Genomic DNA, 15,985 nt, shown 5'->3' with positions numbered 1-15,985 from the left:
CTACACTTGGACTCGCTGTCCACAGGGATATTCAGAAAGTCCTGGAGTATTCCACAGTGCACTGCGTGACAGTTTACAGAGCCTCCATTTGCCTTTAGGTTCTGTCTTGTTACAGTATGTTGATGATTTGTAGTCCATCACAGGAAGCATGTAAAACAGATACAATAGCATTGCTAAAACACCTAGCAAACAATGGCCATAAAGCTAGCTTGTCAAAACTGCAGTTTGTTCAGACTTGTGTTACATATTTGGGACATGTGATCACAGCAGAGGGCAAATCTCTCTCTCCCAAACGTATTGAAGCAGTTCAATCTGTACCAAAACCAATCACCAAAAAGCAAAGGATGAGTTTCTTAGGCATGACGTCATATGGCAGACAGTGGATACTAAATTATTCAGAGAGAGGCACCTCTCTCTTCCATGATTCATGGAAACAATCTTTGTGCACATGACAAACTGACTTGGACTGACCAAACTGACAAAGGCTGCTCCCACACTGGGACTGCCAAACCCTGACCTTCCCTTTACTCAGTTTGTTGACCAGAAGGACGGATACATGTCCTCTGTTTTGACACAGGAACATGGGGGTAGACTGAGAGCTGTAGCTTATTTTTCCACCAAGCTTGATGCTGTTGCCGCTGGTCTCCCTCTCTGTCTGTGTGCTGTAGCTGCAGCAGAGAAGGCTGTGGTTGCATCACATGATATTGTAGGTTATGGAGATTTGACTCTTATGGTTCCTCATGCTGTTGCTCACATTCTGCACACACAGAAGACCTCTCATCTCTCTGCACAGCGCTGGTTAAGATATCACACTACTTTGCTTGATATGCCTAACATTACTGTTAAAAGATGCAGTGTACTTAATCCAGCAACTCTCCCCCCAACTGCAGCAGATGGAGAAGCACATGACTGTCTTCAGATTCTTGATGAAGTTTGCACACCCACACCAGATCTTTCCACTCAGCCCATACCAAATGCAGACATGGAGCTGTTTGTGGACGCTTCGGCGTCTCGCAACGTGGACACAGGTGCTGCTCCAGTGGGTTTTGCAATAGTGACACCACATGACATTTTGCTCAGTGGCAAACTGCCACCACACTTTTCAACACAAGCTGCAGAACTTGTAGCTCTGACTGAAGCCTGTAAACTGGCTTCAGGTAAAACTGTGAATATTTACACAGAGTCGCGTTATGCGTTTGGAGTGGTGCACCATTTTGGGGCCCTCTGGCGACATAGAGGATTTCTTACATCTTCTGGCAAGCCCATCTCACACCATAAACTTGTGTCTGCATTGCTGGATGCCATCCTCCTTCCAGCATCCATCTCTGTGATTAAATGTGAAGCTCACACTAACAGTTCTGACTCTATTTCTACAGGAAATGCTGCAGCAGATGCAGCCGCTAAAGCTGCTGCATTGTCTGCTTCACCTTTCACGGTTAACTGTTTGATGTTGTCTAACACTCCTGACACCTGCTCACCTGCTGATGTTTCTGTTCTGCAGTCTCTTTCCACCATGTGGTCAAAATCAGGTGCCACATTTAAAGACTCAGTGTGGATGGGTCCAGATAACAAACCTTGTTTGCCACGTGCTCTTTTCCTCTGTTATGCTAAACTGTCCCATGGGAGAGACCACGTGGGCAAAGGGGGAATGTGTGCTGCTGTTAATTCATCATGGTACACACGTGCTTTTTCAACTTTTGCACAGGACTTTTGCAGGAAATGCATCATTTGTGCAGCCAACAATGCATCAGGGGCTCTTCATATGCCACCTGCTGGTCATCCACCTCCTGACAAACCCTTTGATCATTTAATGATGGATTTCATTGAACTAACACCAAGTGAAGGGAAAAGATACTGTCTGTTGACATGTTCAGCAAATGGGTTGAAGTTTTCCCCTCTTCCAAACAGGATGCTGGAGCTGTGGCTAAAGCACTGCTAACTGAAATTATTCCTAGGTGGGGAATTCCTTCAGTCATCAGCAGTGACAATGGACCAGGTTTTGTCAACCAAGCCCTGAAAGAAGTGTCAGACTATCTTGGGTTTGACAGACGTCATCATTGTTCATATCATCCAGTAGGTCCAGTTACACCCTCCCCTTACCACAGGTGCATGTGATGATGCTATGTTGAGATACTGTGCCAACTTGTCTACAACCTTATCAGCATTACATTCACAGGTGAAAAGTGCCCTGCCATCTGCAGCCACAGCAGTCCTCCACAACTTACAGCCTGGAGATTGGGTTCTCATCAAAGACCACAGACGCCATCCAGGGCCCGTTCCAGGTTCTGCTGACCACTGAAACAGCTGGAAAGGTTGCGGAGAAGGCCACATGGGTACACGCCAGCCACTGCAAACGGGTTCCTGAACCAAAGGCCGACAACCAGCCACCAGAGAATCAAAGCAAAGGAGGCCACATAAATTCTTTAGACCCAGAATAATGGTCTAGGGAAAACTGACTCATCCAGACGCTGAGGAAGACAACTGGGGTGCACGCCGTGCGCTGCCCCTAACCTGCAGCTGCGGTGGAACCGTCTGCAATATAAGAGTGAGGGGTGAAAGAGCGCCCTCCTCCACCAGTAGCATGCCAAGCTCCAACCAAGTGACTACAGAGTAAAGCTCTGTGTCACCAACAAGAGCAACAATGTAAGGTCTATTGATAGGTCAGTCACACACCAGATGGCCTCTCTGGCTGAGACTTTTGATGATGATGATGTTGATGTTTTGAGTGTTTGTATTTTTCCCAGCTTGCTATCAACCTAAGGACGTCTGTGTCCTACAAAAACAGCTAAATGCATATTTTAACATTTATCAGCTAATGATGTGTTTACTTAAACCCAAAGGAATGTAGTCACTGATCATATGATCAATTTGTATATACTTTGGTGTGGCCATTTTATGGCCAAAGGGGGAATTGTAATGCCAATTTATCATATAACCATATACTCTTTTATCAAGCATTCGTATATTCTCATGAACTCGTATATTCAATTCTGGGTGAAGTACATATAACATGACCTGTAGTGGCCTAATGTACTTTGTTTACTGTACTTTGTGAAGACACCTGTCATGTCTCCGGTGTCTCCGAGCACAACTTACAACTTATCTCTATTATTTGACCTTCAGATTATTTTGTCTCCCTGCCATCCTTGCCATGCTGGTATGTGAGAAACAGGCATAACTACTCTTGTAACTTGTAACCTGGGGTCAGACCTCTGTAGCATTTGATGCTGCGTGAGCTCTGTCCTTTCTGCACAAATGGATTACTCTGTAAACCTTATTTTAGAATAAAGCATCAAAAGACAATAACTGTCTAAAGAATTCTATTTCACTTCTCAAAAGGAGGAAAGTATTTTTCCACCACAGTATGGAAGCCCCATTTCCACCAAGAAAAAAGGAACGAGAGACCGGAGATGTTTGGAAAGGATAGAAGTGACTCAAATTAACGTGCTGTCCTAATGGTTTTCCTGGTGGAGATGAGCTTCCACAGAGGGGCTCAGTTGTGGCTGCGGTTTTCTTCCTGCAGCTGAACTGCTTCTGCCAGATGTGGGCAGTGATGGGGATCAGGCTGGAGTTTGATATTTGTGTTGTGTTTTTTTTTTTTTTTTTTCTTGGATACTAACACGGGTCTTTTGTATGTGATAACCCCCCACCCTCCCCACCCCTAATTATATTAAACCATTATGTGGTGCTATATATATTTGATAAAAATGACTTAATGTATCGGGATTACTATTGTCTGAAAATACTTGTGAATTGAGAGGGTTATGGTGCAAAATTTATTTTGGATACAAATGAAAAATAATCTATGTTAATAGTTATAAATCTATTGATATTAACACTGACCCTTGAGGTACATTATTAGATTGCAGTTTAAAGTTTGTACATCTTTTTGATAGTGTATACTAGTTTCCTTTCATATGGTAAATTTGTGCTGTGATCAAGCTTTGATAGACTTTGTAAATAAAGCCAAATGTTTGGATCATCATATTGGTTGTAATGGACGGCTTCTTTGTTTACAAACTGTTTCCGCATGGCTGTGAAAGTTTATCTGCTGATTTTTTTGGAAGATCTGACTTTTACACTGAATAAAAAAGCTTATGACTTCAAACACTGTGGAAACCCTTTGTTAAGAGTATCAGCTCATGAGGCAGCACATGGCAACGGAGCATAGCAGAGGGTTAAACTAGGATCAGCACAACATACATTCACACATACACAATGCACATGTACATACATACACACATATATACACATTTAACTAATTTCCCTCTAGGATTAATAAAGTTATCTATCTCTCTATACACAGATGTACATGTATACGTATGTGTATAGATGTATGTTTGTGTTCATGTATCTGTGCATGTGTGTGTATGCATGTATGAGGGTCTGTATGCTACGTATGTACACAACACACGTACATAAAATCATACATACAGGCATATATACATAAATACATACAGACACTTATGCATACATATCTACATACATACATGCATACAATAAACATTAATACATACAGATGCTCATACATTTATACATATACAAACAGTCAAGCCTGAAATTATTCATACCCCTGGCAAATTTTGACTTAAAGTTACTTTTATTTGACCAGCAAGTTTTTTCTTGGTTGGAAATGACACTGGCGTCTCCCAGAAGATAATAAGACGATGTACAAGAGGCATCATTGTGGAAAAAATGATTTCTCAGCTTTTATTTACATTTGAACAAAAAGTGGCATGTCCAAAATGATTCATACCCTCCTCAATAATCAATAGAAAAGCCTTTATTGGCTATTACAGCAATCAAATGCTTCCTATAATTGTTGATTTTTGTTTCATGGGACCATAAAACAGAAGACCAGAAGTCTTCTTCTTTGTCCAGATAAGCATTTGCAAAGGCCAAGTGGGCTTCTGTGTGCCTTATCTGGAGGAGTGCTGTCCTCCTTGGTCTGCGTCTGTGGAACCCAGCAGTGTGCAGTGTCTGTTGGACTGTCTGCCTTGAGATGTTTCCATCAGCAGAGCCCAGATTCACCAGGATGGCCTTGGTGGTGATCCCTGGATTCTTTTTCACCTCTCTCACTGTCCTCCTGGCCAGCACAGGTGTCACTTTTGGCTTCCGTCCTCTGAGATTTTCCACAGTGCGGAACGTCTTGTATTTTTTAATAATACTTTGCACTGTGGCCACTGGAACTTGAAAACATTTAGATATGACCTTATAGCCCTTTCCTGACTTGTGAGCAGCCACAATGTGCAGCCGCAGGTCCTCAGTCAGCTCCTTTGTCTTCGCCATGACTGTCCACAAACCAACTGCAGAGAGCTGCTGTTTTTCACCTGTTGTTCATGTATGTGTATGTGTGTTTGTATGTATGTTTGTACACATACATATATACATACACACACACACACACATTTACAGAAATGCATACATACTTACACATGCACATACATAAACACATACTTATGTACACACAAACAAACAAACAAACATACATACATCGATTGTATACATACATAAATACACAGACATACATACATATACACACCACATATATAGATATATACATATACACACAACATACATTCAAACATAAACACAAATACATGCATGCACATGTACATACATACTCACATATACACACACACATACAAACATAAATACAGATATATAAACATACATACACATATACATACAAACATGTATGTGTGTATATGTGTATATATGTATGTGTGAGGATCTGTATGCATTAATGTGTTTGTACATACACAACACCATTAATGCTGGAACATTTTGTGCCGAAAGTGGCTGCAGTTTAATGGGACTGCCCGACACGCATTTGGAGTTGGACGTGGCGAAAGCCATAGCTGAGGTATGAATCTTGTTGTGCTACAGATGTCATTTTATGTCCATTCATCGCTACTGCAAGGAATCACTGGTATCTTTATTGGTGCGAGCGTGTTCAGTCTGACTGGGTGTTGTATTATTCCCTGCATTAGAAGTGTCATTGTAAAATGAACCCCTGGCAACCTGTGACCATTTCAAACACCTGTTCTGTGTTGGACCCTCATTCAGACGTTACTGCTGCTTTATGAGGGCAGTCACCGCAGGTCCCTCCTACCACTTCAGCCATTACTTCCGTCCAATCAGAGTCCAGTTTGAGCCGCGCCAAAACTCAGTTGCACCTGTTGCCCATGCGCTAATCAAACCCATGTGACCGGGGAGGAGAGGGCTCAGCCAATAGCAGGGCAGAATTTTATGTAGTGCTGCTTATAAGGCGTTGAGTGGCACTGGTTCGAGTTTCCCGGTGAATACAGGATACATCCGTGACGTTCTGGGTTGTCCAAGCTCTTTTTCTGGTTAGTGGAGCGAACTGAACTCGTTACCTGTAGACAGAGGAAGCCTGTGTGTTCATGTTTAGCGGGTTATTTGTTATTGTGCTTTCTGGTGCACAGTGAAAGCTGTGGCTGAGAGCAGAGAGACGATTCAGGCCTAGTGGAGCTGGAACTTCGGCGTGAGCCCGAGACAGCAGGTTCACTGTCCGGAGCAGTCCAGAGGAAAAATGGCGGACGTGGAGGCCAGGTAAGGCCCACACAGAACGTTTAAAATGCAGAGCTTGAGTTGATTTGTGACCAGAGGCTAACATGTTTGATTATGTGTGTGTGTTTCCGCAGGACGGACGAAGGTATTCAGCGGAGTAGCCGAGATCATTTGGGAGAAAGCACCGCGCCTGGAGTTGCCCATCGGCCATACGCTTGTGTACGAACCCCCCGTGACATTTTCCAAAAAAAAATTAAATTGTGGCCACAAGGTAGCTATAACGTGCGCACGAAATACTAGCACAATTTTCATTGCCGGACAACTGGGTAAGCAAATCGAGCGCAAACTCTCAAGGGTCAAAGGTAGAGACATTGAGACATTAGAGGGGCTAAAGCGACACGATGGACAGGGACGGTCTGATAGAATTTTATTTTATGCTGGGAATGAGCTACAAAATTTGTGGCCATGTAATAGATATAATGTGCGCACGAAATACTATTAGTATTTGCACCGGCACTTACATTCAGCTGCTGCTATATAACCCTGTTACTGCTGAAATTACATAATTTGAGCCAAAAATTACACACAAATTCTTTTGTGTCACAGATTTTTGTATTATATACAAATCTTTCTCTTCTCAACTGAGATGTTTATACTGTTTATACTGTTGTCTATTGTTGATAGAACTGTGTGTTTATATTGTTTACGTTTATACTGTCTTTAATTATTTATCTTGCTACTTTACTGTAACACTGTGGGCATAGGGAGCGCTGCAATTTCAAAGCCTGTGTATGACCTGTACATATGGTTTTGACAATAAAGTTGACTTTGACTAGTATCATTCCTGGAAAACTGGGTAAGCCAATCCAGCGCACAGTTTCTACAACCTGCAATAATCTGCGTATGGGGCTGGGTTGTAGTGATGGTGCGCTCGATTTGCTTACCCAGTTGTCCAGCAATGATGTTAATTGTATTAGTTTTTCTTGCGCACGAAAAAGTATTTTGTGCGAACGAATTATTTCTTGTGCATGTTATAGCTACTTTGTGGCCACAATTTAAATTCTTTTTTTTACCATGTCACCAGAGGGGCTCCGTACTTATGCGTGTGAGTGATCTGAGTGTTGAAGTGCAGGCTTGTGTCTTTAGCTCATTTGAGATGGGCTTTGTAACCAGTGTAGCCGCGTCGGAGTTTGGGACTGGCCAAGTGTTGGCCCCTTGAATAGAATGTCTTTTAATGTCATTATACATCTTTTACATGTACAACCAGATGAAAAGCATCTCCTTCTTCAGTGCAACATGTATAAATATACAACACAGAATACAATGAAATAAACAAAAATAAGATGAAATAAGTTTAGTGCAAGCCTGAAAATATATAAGAAGAAAGCTATACAACAATATGAAGAGGGTTAAAAAAAAATACAAGGGGGGTCTGTTAGTCTTTGTTCTGATGTGCCTGTAGCGCCTTCCTGAGGGCAACAGGTCAAATAGAGCAAAGCCAGGGTGGGAGCTGTCCTTGGTGATGCTCTCTGCTCTGCTGAGGCAGCGGAAGGTGTAAATGTCCATGAGGGGAGGGGAGGGGGCAGCCGATGATCTTCTGTGCCACCTTTACCACCCTCTGAAGCCTCTCCCTGTCTGCCATGGTGCAGCTGCCGTACCATACTGATGCAGTACGTCAGCAGGCTCTCAATGGACGAGCGGTAGAAAGTCAGCAGCAGGATGGGGTCCAGGTTGTGCACTTAAACATGTATTTGTCTGTGTGTGTTTAGCAGGTAGCTGCATCTGTCTGAGTGGGACTCCAGCTTGGATGAGGCCATGGCAAGTGTGGAGCCCAGGTACGCCCCCTGCTGCATGTGGAAGTGTTGTAAGATGTTTTAACTTCCAGAGTTTGACTTGCCTAGCACCTGTGGCTAATGTTGAGTGTGTTTCTTTGTGTGTTGTGCAGGATGGAGGAGCTGCTGATCCAGAGATCAGCAGCTTGGCTTTGGCTTCAAAAGATGGATACTGTGTCGAGCATAACATCACTAGTTGTGCAGGATGGAGGAGCTGATCAAGAGGACCATGAGAAGATGCATGTTAGCAAACATTGCTCAATATTTCTGCATTGAAGGATTCAGTTGTATCTTGCTGGTTGTTGTGTTTTTTTTTTATTGGGGTTTTTTTTTTGTTCCTTTGTGTTCAGCAGGTAGCTGCATCTGGCTGAGTGGGGCTCCAGCTTAGATGAGACTTTTGCTGCAGGTGGGCGGAGCTGATCCAGAGGACCCTTTGAGACCAGGTGCATGAAGGCCACATTGTGCAGTGTTTCTACCAGTATGCATGCATCCATGTCTGAGTGAGAGAATGCTTGTATTAAAATCAGAAGGAAGGAAGTGCCTGCTTTTGTCTTTAATGCACTTTAGATGGGGTTTAGATTCGTTTGGGGGGGTTCTGGTGAGGATAGAGCGCCATCCTGTGGGAGTGAGGGACACACTGTGGCTGTTGTGTGTTGTCAGAGCTCTTTGTGGTAAGTGGATTCAAAAAAAGGGCTGTTTCAAAGGTGGTTTGTGTGCTGATGCTTCCTGTTTGTGTTTCTCTTGCAGGATGGCAGAGCTTATTTGGAGGGTCATGAGAGACCAGGTGAGACGTTGCCTGTTGGTTAACATTGTTTAGAGTTTCTATACATGCATGTTGGAAGTGCAGGCCTGTCTTCAGCTCAGTTTAGATGGGCTTTGTTCTGTATCCAGGTGCTTTGGAGTTTGGGTCTGGCTGAGTATTGTCAGGGCTCAGTTGTGGACGGATTGTGTGTGTGAGTGTGAGAAAGGCATTGAGGTCGGTGTAGGTTTAGAGTCTTTGTCTGTGTCAGTGTCGTCTGTAGGTGGAAACATATATGCAGTTGTGATCTGGACACAACTGTGTATATGTGGAAGCCTGTGTGCAGAGAGTGTTGGAAGCAGAGGTGTAGCAAGTGTTTCAGAAGTGTGGGGGATGGATGCCAATAAAGTTTGCTTCACATATGTTTTCACATGTTTTGACCAAACAATAAAAACGGTATACAATACTCTTTTTAAAGAGTGATACTAGAAAAGTACAAAAACACACTCAGTATAAAATAAAAAAAATCACATCTACACACATCTACAAAAAGGACACTCACTCACTGTACCAGGAAAAAGGTGCCGGTGTGAACTATGAACTTAGCTAGTTCCCGCCTCCTCCTCAGGCTGAGCCGATAGATAAATCTAACAGCAAGCGAGGCGGGACTTAAGGCAGAACAACCAGTCACAAGCCGGTCACACTCAAAGGCGGTGTCTGAAGCCGTTTGAAGCAAGAACAGGAGAGGGAGGGGAGAGGAGGCAGCTGCAGCGAGCGTGAACACAGAGCGGCCAGAGAAACGGAGCGAAAGTTCTGAGGCGTTTATGCAAAACTGCGGAAAATCAGCAGAAAAAAAAACTGGGTGTTGAACCTTCTCGCCGGGAAAGGTGTGGGTGTTAAAACACCCACATCACCCACGGGTGCCACGCCCCTGGTTGGAAGCATGGGTTGAAGTGTGTAGCTCTGTGTTTTGTATGTGGTTGTGGGTAGTTGTCAATGTGTGGAAGTCACATGGGTCAGTGTAGGTTTAGTGTGTGTGTTAGATGTAGTTGGCTCTTTATGTAGAGGCTGTCAGTAGTTGTGTATTGTTGATGGAGCTGTGTGGCTCAGTGTTTAGGTGCTGTGCTTGGGCCTGTAGGTGTGAGTCTGTGTTTAACAGGTTCTGGTGGAGTCGGGCTCTAATTGTGTCGTGGGTCTGCAGGCTTGTCTTGATGAAGATTGGCATGAAGGTCATGGAGGAGGTCACAGTCAAAGTGGAGCTCAGGTAGGCCTCCTGCTGCATCTGGAGGTTTTGCTAAATGTTTCAAAATGCAAGGTTAGACTTTCTTTCTTCCTGTGGCTCATGTTTACTTTCTTTGTGCAGGATGGAGCAGCTGATGGAGAGGACCACGAGAGACAAGGTAAGAGCAAGCATGTTGCTCAACATCGCTCAGTCTTTTATTTTTGTTGTTTTTCTTTTACATTTCAGGGTTCATGTGTGTCTCACTGTCTCTGTTTCTGTCTTCAATTCAGGAAGCGTTGGGTCAGAGGCAGTTGGTGTGTGTCCTGGGACATGAAGAGGAAGAATTGCATCTGGGGTTGTGGAGGGTGATTACAAATTAAAGGCTTGATTTGTACCCAATGGCAGCTTGTTGGCTTTGCTTATTTTGCAATGCACCAACTGATTTTGAGACTGTGCTGTGTTTAATCTTGGTGACTGGCTCCGCACTTCAGGTTAACATTTCAACCTTAGGTACAGGACTTTTCTTTGTTTACAGCCATCTGTGAGGACTGCCAGAGAGTAAATGTAGTTGTAATAATTTGAGTTTTAGGTCAATTTTTACACAAATAGTTAATATGTAGATGAAACAGTGCAGGCTGTGCTGTGTGGATGTCAGATTCTCAGGCTTTAAACTGTGAGGTGTTAGATGCACCACTTCGATTTGATAGACTTTTAAAAACTCTGTCCTTTTCTTGTTTAAACAGACCAAACCTATGTTAGAGAGCTGTATGTTTTGGCTGTTGGCCTGTGGTGTCTGGGTGCCATAGTGTAAGAGTTTAAACTGTGAGCTGTTGGATGCAATAGTAAGACTTATAGGTAACCATTAGCTGTACCACTTTGACTTTAGACATGAATTAAATAAGTAGATGTGTGTAATAGTTGGCTTTATATGTCTGACTTGTTTGGTATGACCACATGTATGTTAGAGTTTGGCACTGTGACTTTTAGACTGTGGTGTGTGGACGCCAGGCTGAGTTTAAACCCAGATGTGATAGAGTGACAGATGTTCAGTGTTTTTACACATATCCATTAATGCCTCTCTCTTTCCAGGTGTATGTGGCTGAGTGGGGCTCTGGCTTGGATGAGGCCATATCCAGGGTGGAGCTCAGGTACGCCCCCTGCTGAATGTGGAAGTGTAGCAGAATGTTTCAAATAGGTTTGACTGTTTGTACCTGGATCTGATGTAGAGTGTGTTTGTCCTGTGCAGGATGGAGGAGCTGATCCAGAGGACCATGAGAAACAAGGTGAGAGAGAGCATGTTGGTCAGTGTTTCTCCAGATATGCATGCATTCATTTCTCTGTGTGTGTGTCTGAGTGTGTGAGCATACACAACACATACAGCTGTTACGTGCCTGGATGGCCTGTGTGTGTGTTTTTTTTCCTCTTTCTCCTCCCCTGCCCTGCTTCACAGTGTTCCAGGTGCAGATATCCAGCCTGGGCTCACCTGAGCAATCCAAGTGATGTGGCCTGACCAATCAACACGTGAGGCCAGTTGATAAAAGGAGGGCACAGGGATGGTTCTCTCTCTGTTTCCTCTGGTGGCATCATGCAGTAGAATAAGTGTAGTGGGTGTTTGTACATTTAGCAGAATGTAGGAATTGTTGTGTAAACACACTAGGATTATTGGTTGGTGCTAGGGGTGGTTAATTGGGCCAATTTCCTGATTCGATTATAATTATTGAGGTCTCGATTCGATTATTAATCGATTATTGAGTTTCCATTTGACAACAGTAATCCAAAATATACCATAAACATATTTCACTATTAAAAAAAAAACAGCTGCTGAATTATTCAACTTCTCTTTTATCAAGAAACATCTCAAAGCACCTTCAGTATTGTGTAGTATAGCTGTAACTTCCAAATTAGTTTTTTTTTTTTCTTTTTTTTTTTTTTAACTCGTTTTCGATGTCTTTCACTGGGGCTACTTTTGTCGTGTGCGTTGATTCGGTGGAATGAGGCTTCAGGCAGTTGTCTTTAGCCCATGCAGCCTCCTCTAGATGGAAGTGCGACACATGAGCCCTCATCCATCCATCCATCCGTTTTCTATATCGCTTTATCTGTTGGGGTCGCGGCAGAGCTGGAGCCGAGCATAGTAAGCTCGCTCGCTGGTTCTGTTACGGGGTGATTTGTTATGACTGTTACTCAACAGCTCCGCCTTGAGGTTAAATCCTGTATGACAGCCAGTAACTGGAGAGTCACTGCTGTGTATTACAAAAAAAAATTAATAAAAAAAACAATGTTTGGAAATTTAATAATCGATTCATAATCGTCCATAATATAATCGTGATTAATCAATAATCGATTTTTTTTTCACCACCCCTAGTTGGTGCCACCCCCCTGTATTTTGTTCTCTTTATCTTTTTAGCGAGCTCAGCCAGGTCTTTTGTTTCCTTTGTTTTCTCAGGTAGTCAGTAATCTAGGCCTGGTTTTATTGGAACTTTTTTTTGTTTTGTTTGGCACAACCACTGGTCCACATCTCCCCCACTTTGTCCATTTTGTTTTGCTTGTGTTACAGAGCTGAAATCCCGAGCTTCCACCAACTAAGGTTGGAACACAAGTGGGGTCTCCTCAGGGATACTTTTTCCCAGTGTCAATACAAACCAACCAAAGAATTTTCAAGAGTCCTTGTAGTTTGGTATTTGTGTAAGAAGGATGTTTGACTTACAGGACTTCATTGATAATCCTTGCATTGAAAAAGTTCATTCATGTGGTAAAGATGATTTGCTTTGTATAACAGCTCATTATGGCATCCCTGTCCAGAAAACTAGTCTTAAAAAGGAAATTCAAAACACAATAGTGGAAAAACTTGCTGAGTTGAAGGTTCTGCTTGTTCCTATTAACCCTGTTTCAGCTGAGTTAGGGGAGGAAGTTGTTGGTCCAAGTGTTTCCTCTCTTTCTGATGGTAAAAGGGAACAGGCTGTACATGATACACCCCGAGGTGCTAGGATTGAGAGTGAAGCTGTTCCAGCCACTTTTCCTCGCTTTGACCCTTTTTCCCCAGGGTCGTCTGGCTCCAGTTCAGATGCAAGGATCAAGGTCACAATCGCTCGTCTCCAGCTGGAAGCACAGGAAAAGGAGAGGGTACGTAGAGCGGATTATGACCTTAGACTACAAGTTTGCAAGTTGGAGATAGAGGCTGAGTTACGCTCTATCTCTATTGAGCTTGAATTGGAGGCCATGAAAATTTCTTCTGTGCAGATTTCACAAGGGTCTGACAATTCTGTATCTCCACTGGTCCTGACAAAGCCAAGCTTTGATGTGAGTAGAAATATATCCTTGGTGCCCACATTTTGGGAGGCGGAGGTTGACTCCTGTTTTACAGCATTTGAGAGGAGTGGATTGCTACAGCACTAAAGTGGCCTGAGGAGATGTGGCCTGTCCTGCTTCATTGCAAGCTCATAGGTAAGGCACAGGAGGTTGTGTCTTCCTTGTCGTTAACAGATAGCTTGTGTTATAATGTGCTTAAAGAATCCATACTGCGTGCTTATGAGCTGCTTCCAGAGGCCTACAGACAGAGATTCAGGAACCATAGAAGGTCCAGTGGGCAAACCTTTGTTGAATTTGCATGAGAAAAGGGAATTCTCTTTGATAAATGGTGTGCTTCTAGTAATGTCACAAATGATTTGGAATCTCTTTGTCAGCTAATGTTGTTGGAAGACTTTAAGAATTCATTGCCAGAGAAAATGCTGGTATTCTTAAATCAACAGAAGGTTAACACTTTGTAAAAGCAGCTGTGCTGGCTGATGAATTTGTGTTGACGCACACAAAAATGAGTTTTTATCTTCTCGCCCAGACAAAGTTCCTATGTCACGCCCAGCGGGGTCTAGTTCTGGTCTCCCTCCTGTTGAAAAGGTTGAAAAGGCTAGGGGTCCATGGTCACCTCCCCGTGTACATCCTGAGTGCTTCTACTGTCAGAAAAAAGCTCACTTCATAGCTGATTGCCTATCACTAAAGCATAAACAACCCTCTAATCTCCAACAGCATGAGGCTGTCGGACGTCCACGTCCACACAGCAGTTGAGGACAACAAGCCTGACCCCTGTTTTAAGCCTTTCATTTCTGAGGGCTTTGTTTCATTAAGTGGGGATCCAAAAGATCAGCAGCCAGTAAAAATCCTGACACACAGGTGGATCCCAGTCCATTATCCATGAAGGCATTTTATCTTTGTCACCTATGTCATATTGTGGCTTGAGTGCAGCTGTTCAGGGTGTGGGGATGAAATTTGTCTCTGCTCCATTGCATAATATACATCTTCAGTCTCCTCTGGTCAGTGGGCTCTTTAAAGTTGCAGTCCTTCCAGCTTTACCAGTAAAAGGGATTGACTTTATTTTGTGGAATGATTTAGCTGGGGGTAAGGTTGTGCCTGATTGATTCAAGCCCAGGGACAGACGTTGCCCAAGAATACCCTGAGATCTTCCCAGCATGTGTGGTTACCAGGGCCCCATCGAGGAATAATGACCTTGACCCGTCTGATTCTTTCCTAGTCACAGGGCAGTCCCCTGACAGCCACTTTACTGAGGCAGAGAGCCAGCCTGATCAGTCAGTGTCACCTCTCTCCACCTGAAAAGAGTTTATTTCAGCCCAAAACACTGATATAACTCTCTCAAAATGTCTCTCTTCTGTTGTTGAGCAGGAAGAGGCTCAGAAAAAGAAAGTGGCTTACCTTCTTGACGGTGGCTTGTTGATGCGTCGCTGATGCTGGTGAGGACTGGAGCGTGACCTTACAGGTTGTTGTCCCTACAGTCTACCACACACAGGTACTCTCTTTAGCTCATGACCACTCTTGGTCAGGACACATGGGCATTACAAAAACTTATCACAGAGTCCTTAAACATTTCTTTTTGCCAGGACTCAAGTCTGATGTTAACTATTGTTGTTCCTGCCATGTATGCCAGGTTGTTGGCAAACCAAACCAGGTGATCCCCCTGCTCCCTTGCATCCCATTCCAGTGACAGGTGAGCCGCTTGATAAAGTCCTCACTGATTGTGTGGGTCCACTGCCAAAAACTAAAGCTGGGAATCAATTTCTGCTAAACATTATGTGTGCCTCCACTATTGGAGTGATTAGTGTCAGACTATCTTGGGTTTGACAGACGTCATCATTGTTCATATCATCCACAGAGTGCAGGTGCTGTTGAAAGAGAAAATGGCACCATTAAAGCAAAACTTGCTAAATGCTGTGATGAAACTGGTCTTTCGTGGGTTAAAGCGCTTCCACTGGTGCTTTTCCACATGCGCACGTGAATAAGAAACAAATATGACTTGAGTCCATTTGAAATCTTGTTTGGCAGACCCCCTCAGACAGGTGTAGGTCCAGTTAGGCGCCCTCCCCTTACCACAGGTGCATGTGATGATGCTATGTTGAGATACTGTGCCAACTTGTCTACAACCTTGTCAGCATTACATTCACAGGTGTAAAGTGCCCTGCCATCTGCAGCCACAGCAGTCCTCCACAACTTACAGCCTGGAGATTGGGTTCTCATCAAAGACCACAGACGCCATCCAGGGCCCGTTCCAGGTTCTGCTGACCACTGAGACAGCTGGAAAGGTTGCGGAGAAGGCCACATGGGTACACGCCAGCCACTGCAAACGGGTTCCTGAACCAAAGGCCGACAACCAGC

At 43.7% G+C, this 15,985-nt stretch overlaps 1 protein-coding gene and 1 long non-coding RNA gene across 2 annotated transcripts in view; one reads left to right on the top strand and one right to left on the bottom strand.

Moving 5' to 3' along the window:
* The window catches only part of LOC121175582 (transmembrane protein 94-like), an 847,517-nt gene that overhangs the window by 709,954 nt on the left and 121,578 nt on the right, over window positions 1-15,985 (bottom strand). The gene's annotated exons all lie outside the window — the stretch shown is intronic.
* On the top strand, window positions 13,131-15,311 carry LOC121201070. Its single transcript, XR_005896591.1, has 3 exons — window positions 13,131-13,447; window positions 14,999-15,122; window positions 15,261-15,311. It is a non-coding gene; the product is annotated as an uncharacterized LOC121201070 (long non-coding RNA).

Source organism: Toxotes jaculatrix, chromosome 21, assembly GCF_017976425.1.
Source record: "Toxotes jaculatrix isolate fToxJac2 chromosome 21, fToxJac2.pri, whole genome shotgun sequence".
Taxonomy (NCBI): Eukaryota; Metazoa; Chordata; class Actinopteri; family Toxotidae; genus Toxotes; species Toxotes jaculatrix.
This window is presented reverse-complemented; position numbering and strand designations above follow the sequence as displayed.